Source organism: Palaemon carinicauda, chromosome 5, assembly GCF_036898095.1.
Source record: "Palaemon carinicauda isolate YSFRI2023 chromosome 5, ASM3689809v2, whole genome shotgun sequence".
NCBI classification, from domain to species: Eukaryota; Metazoa; Arthropoda; class Malacostraca; order Decapoda; family Palaemonidae; genus Palaemon; species Palaemon carinicauda.
Genome location: NC_090729.1, coordinates 177,265,541 through 177,271,772, shown reverse-complemented (window position 1 = coordinate 177,271,772; position 6,232 = coordinate 177,265,541). Strand labels below are relative to the sequence as shown.

At 31.6% G+C, this 6,232-nt stretch overlaps 1 protein-coding gene across 1 annotated transcript in view; it reads right to left on the bottom strand.

Moving 5' to 3' along the window:
• The window catches only part of CrzR (corazonin receptor), a 53,417-nt gene extending 47,243 nt beyond the window's left edge, over positions 1-6,174 (bottom strand). The window contains exon 1 of the mRNA XM_068374367.1: positions 6,155-6,174. The gene's annotated coding sequence lies outside the window, so the exon portion shown is untranslated. The remainder of the gene's footprint in view (positions 1-6,154) is intronic.
• Between the last annotated feature and the right edge of the window lie 58 nt (positions 6,175-6,232).

Genomic DNA, 6,232 nt, shown 5'->3' with positions numbered 1-6,232 from the left:
ATATATATATATATATATATATATATATATGTATATAATATATATAAACACACACACACACACACACACACACACATATATATATATATATATATATATATATATATATATATATATATATATATATATATATATATATATATATATATATTCGTTCACGCTTAGCTCCCCCCGTCCCTCGGTTAGGAAGGAGAGGGAGTAGTCATAACCTGGTAAGAGGTGGGGTGTCTGTGCCTGCACATCTATCTAAATATTTAGCGATCATTTTGACGGGTCACGTACACTAATTTTAGATACAGTGTCAGATAAAACGTAATTGTATTCTTATTTTTGGTGTGGCGTCACAGCAAAATTGCATCCTTAAGTTCATGATTTGTATTTACTTTATCACAATTTACAAGGATTAAATTTTGATGTTGCGTTCTAGAATTACTGTCACAGGGTAAGTTTTCCCAAAGGTTAAAAAATATAGTCATGACGGGTAAAAAAAAAATGGGTCAAAACCTGGAATACCGATTTAAGAAAGTAAAAACAACAATGCTGTACATTTTCTGTCTCTCACATACATGCATACATATATGTATGTTCGTAACACACACACACGCAGAGAGAGAGAGAGAGAGAGAGAGAGAGAGAGAGAGCGTGTATGCCCGTGACACGTGACAGAACAAACACATTCTCCTACGGGACACGTGATGTATAAAACATAACCACAGACATAACCCTACATACGGGGATCAGATTGGGTGACAAGTGAGGCTAAATTTACATTCCTACACGCTGAATACAAATGGGTTTTACTTTCAATGTTAAATATACCATCTTTTACACTTTTGTTAATGTGCTTAATAGTGAGTTAGTAAAATAAAACAGGAGAGGTTGCTGAGAAGTGATAGGAATGCCGCGAAACTCTTAGAGAAACGTCGCTGATGGAAGGCAAAAGATTTCGAAATTTCAAATTTAATCCAAAGAGAATACAATGGAAAAGACTATATTTTGTATAAGATATAAGAATAATTTTCAAAAAAAAATTTAGATGAAAACTAATTGGCACCTTTTTACTATTTTAATCATAAAACAATCTTTAAAAATTGTAGATGGAAAATGATAATTGACGTCCCTCTTCTGTTTTAAGCTCCCCTATACAATAAAGAGCAAGTTTGGATATATATATATATATATATATATATATATATATATATATATATATATATATATATATATATATATATATATACATATACATATACACACACATATATATATATATATATATATATATATATATATATATATATATATATATATATATATATATATATATATATATCGGGAGGGGGAGAGTAGTCCTTCCCTGTTGAGAGGGTGTGTGACGTGCGTATGCGTACACTAGTTAAGAATAATAGCCTACTCGTAAAAAAAGAAAAGAAAATCAGAAAAGACAAAATAACACCAAGTTTCATGGTATTCATACAATCGTATTACTCATTAAAATCAAATCCTCGAGAACTATACCACCATCATTTTTCCACAGAAGTAGATTATTCAGAAATCTCTGCTTATAAAACCAGAACCTGATATGCGGTGACCTGTAAGCTTCTAATACAACAGAGGTATAAAGACATTAGTCGCATACCATTACAAAAAAAAAAAAAAAAAAATGTTTGTTTCACTTCATTATAAATCGACTGACTGTTGTACCCTTTTTTTCTCGAATAATAGTTTTGTTTCAGCTTAAAAGAATATTCCATCGAATCAAATTGGCGACAAAATATAGTTTACTTTCAAATATAAAGTAGATTTTTGGATCCGTGATTAAACGGGAAATTTGGTTCGCCATTTTGTTTTGGTCAAAGGGCTTAATTATAGTAATTCTTTGATATTAAAAGCACCTCTAGATTAATTTAATTACTCAATTTGAATGAAATAATAGTTTTAATTGGAATTTTATTTACTCACTCATCCGGTTAAATTAACATTTAGTTTGCGTGTGGAAAATAATCTATCTAGCATCCTTATCAGCGGAAGAGAACGACCCCATAATTTTTTTTTTCTCATCAATTGAAATAATTTGAGTATCCAGATTTTCCATAAATAAATATACCGGCTGCAAGGCTCTCGGCAAGCGGCTCTGCGAAAGCTATAGAAAGATATAGAAACAAATATCCCAGCTTTTCTATGTATAGGTTCTAAAGTGTGATTGACTGATTGGGAGTTTTCTGGCATCCTGACATCTGGTTCTATTATTATTATTAATATTATTATTATTATTATTATTATTATTATTATTATTATTATTATTATTATTATTATTATTATTACTTGCTAAGCTACAACCTTAGTTGGAAAAGCAGGATGCTATAAGCGCAGGGGCCCCAACAGGGAAAGTAGCCCTGTGAGGAAAGAAAAGAAGGAAAAACAAAATATTTCAAGAATAGTAACATTAAAATAAATATTTCCTATATAAACTATAAAAAACTTCAATAACACAAGAAGAGAAATTAGATATAAAAGAGTGCCCTAGTGTACCCTCAAGCAAGAGAACTCTAACCCAAGACAGTGGAAGACCATGGTAATGAGGCTACGGCACTACCTAAAATCAGAGAACAATTGTTTGATTTTGGAGTGTCCTCCTAGAAGAGAAAAAAGCCACTGGACAATTACAGTGCATTAGTTAATCCCTTGGGTGAAGAATTGTTTGGTAATCTCCGTGTTGTCAGGTGTATGAGGACAGAGGAGAATCTGTAAAGAATAGGCCAGACTATTCGGTGTATGTGTAGGCAAAGGGAAAGTGAACCGTAACCAGAGAGAAGGATCCAATGTAGTACTTCCTGGCCAGTCAAAGGGCCCCTTAACTCTCTAGCGGTAGTATCTCAACGGGTGGCTGGTGCCATGGCCTACCTACAACCTACAGTGTGATTTAGTATCTTACTCCAAGAGGGAGTGCTGGTTAGAATATTTGTATACAAAACAAAACAGTTTTAACAGAACCAAAAGGTGTTACAACTCTTCTTACCTTCAGTTATTTCACACACACACCCAATTGCCCAGAGCTTGCTTCCTGGCGGGCGCTAAGAGCAGCATTCATAGCCCTCAATTTAGTTACTCTTCGTCTTCGTTTTCTGCTCTGCTTCATCATCTTCGTTTTAGTCCTTGGCGAGATAACGAATCATCATATTTCTATTGTCTTTATATATTAACATAATAACATTCCATTCTTTACAAGTTTCTTAGGCAAGTTATTGTTCTTTCATTTTGTCGTGCAATGATGATAATAAATTTACACAAAGTGTTAATCATCTTTATATCGCACGACCTTATGTACACCCTGGGGACCAAGGACTTTTACTTCATCGATCCAAATTACTTCTTAGTGTTTCTTTCATCTAGACACTTTTCTCAGACTTTCGTTTTCTTTCTAAACAACGCCCCCCCCCAAAAAAAAAAAAAAAAAAAAAAAAAAAACTTTAAAATAACGAGTAATTCACGTGAGGCTTTCCTCCATTTTTACATATTTCATCGCCCCAAGTAGTCAGTTTCACATGCACTGTCAAACTATACCCTTCCACCATATTAGCGTGCAGATCCGTCTCTTTTCTTTCTGTGAAAGACAACAGATTATCAAAATATCAGCTATGTCAATCTTGAGTTTAGATATTTGTCATACGAATCTTGTCTACTTATAGTTATTCTTTCCTTGTAGCGTACACACACTTCCTTGGATTTTTTTTCCTATTTACCCTCCATCACTTTTTTTCGCCTTTCTAATGTTTATAGTTTTTTTTTTTTTTTTTTTTTTTTTTTTACTTTTTTTCCTCGCTTTCCCTTTTCGACCTAGTTTGTCTTCCATTGTATTCCTGTGCACAAGTTTCCTCGTTTATCGTACAATTGTATCTCAAATTATCTATATTTTTTCTTCACTAACCATCTCCTTTCTTCATCACCCTAGTGTTTTTATTGCCTCTCACTGCCCTACTGTAACAAAGACCTATATTTTTTTACACGAACCTTCAATTTCCACGTCCTTGGTTTGGCCTATTTTCTTTTCCTTATCACGATCTTTCCTCCTCTCAAACTAAGTTGTCTTGACTATATTCACAATCCCATTTTCACAGAATTTTCTCCAGCCGAACGTCCAAATATGGTTACGTAAAATAACAAACATCTTTTCCTTGTCGTTTCCCCTTTCTTAAATATATTCTCCTTATGGTTACCCTACATTAGGAACCATGTTTTTTTTTTTTATTAATTTATTCCAATTCTAAACAGTTCTCAAGACTTTACTCTCATTTATTCTAGAAAGGCCATGCCTGCCAGTAATCTATCTTTCGCTCTTCTATAAAAGAAAATGTAGCTTTCAAAGAAAATGTTATGAAATAAAACATGGGAGACTATAAGATGGATAAAGTCACCGAGGAAAAGATTTTTTCTGTCAGTAAATTGTTCAAGAAATAAATTATAATTGGTGGAAATCCGTGTTATAATTATATATGGAGGTTTAAAATTATATATTTTTGAGATATCTAAGATATCCCTCCAAAAAAATCAGAAAAAAATTTACCGGTTTTGTTGGGAAATGTGAAACAAATCGACTTATTTTTAAAAAGACTACAGAAAGGGACACCTTTCCACGGATCTAGAAATCGCTGCTAAGTTCCTTTCTTAATATTGTACACCAAAGACTACAATTTAGTATCATCAATCAGTCAAGTCAAGCATTCCCACCAAAGCAGGTACGGGAGTTATAAGTGTGAAAATGAGACAAATAGGCGCATGAACTTTGATTAGAACTAGTTGACGTTACTTTCCATAAAAGGGAAAAACTAGCCAATGCTATGCGATTTAGGCTAAGACCCCCCCCCCCCCGTGGAGATGAACTCGAGGCAATCTAAAAGAAAGAACAAACCTCTCCTACTGATATAAAGAACTTTTTGAAAGTCGATAATTATTGTTTCACTTTCTAGATAAGACTATTCATTGGCGAGAAAAGTTCCTTTTGTGCTGATATCGATGATAAGAATTGCTCAAATTGCCCTAATGTTACACTAGGCTAAAAGCATTTTTAGTAAATCCTGAACTCACAATATTTACCTCCCATAAATTTTGACCTAGGACAATATTCATGATATCACCATCTAATACATTTGCAATAATTGTATATATAACTTTAGATTGAATTTATATGCGACCACAGTTTCAATTAACACTTCCATTGTTACTGAATCAAAATTCTTTGAAGAGTTTACTGATACTAATACAAGACTTTTTAGGGCAGTTAAGGTAAATAGTCAATACTAATTTCCTGTCTAGAATATACACTTAAATAACATCTAAATAGCTTAGCCTTTCGCACATTTAGCTTACCTTCTGGACACACAAATTACATCAGCCTTTCTAATTTCGAAGCAAATTCACATTATCCGTCTATACTTTTTATCCCGTTTTATCTCGTCTATAACATTTCTCTTCATGAATAACTGGTTTTACATTTATCATCCCTCTTCGTCTTAATTGCCTACATATTCTTCTTCTCCCTGGTATCTTATCACTTTTTTATTTATTTATTTATTTATTTATTTTTTTTACAACTTTGTTTCTATCGAATCCCGTTTTTCTTTGATAGCTTGTCTTAACTAATTGGTAACCGGTTGATTTTGTACTTTTTTGAGTTATATAAATTTTCATTTATTTATATTTTGATTAGTCCTACTCTTCCAAATACCTTCTTACTTTGTCTTCAATTTTATTTACCACTTTCCTTTCTAATGTTTCTTTATACTTTCTATAAAGTCCTGCATACTTTCATTTATTCTCTTACGGGTTCTATCCTTATATATATATATATATATATATATATATATATATATATATATATATATATATATATATATATATATATATATATATATATATATATATATATATATATATATATATATATATATATATATATATATATATATATATATATTAATCTCTACCATTTCCAATCCCCTTTCCTTAGTACCATATTAATATGATTTCGTTGTTTATAGCAAATGTTTATAAACCTATAATAGAAAATCTACAAGACAACTTCAAAACAATATCAAGTCTTCTGGTTCCAAGACACATTGTACCATATTTTACATCTCAACTTTAAATTATTACTCACTTTCTTATCTTCGCCATTATTTCTAAAATACAACAAAATAATGTAATCTTAAACTTTTATTAGACGCCTTATGCAATA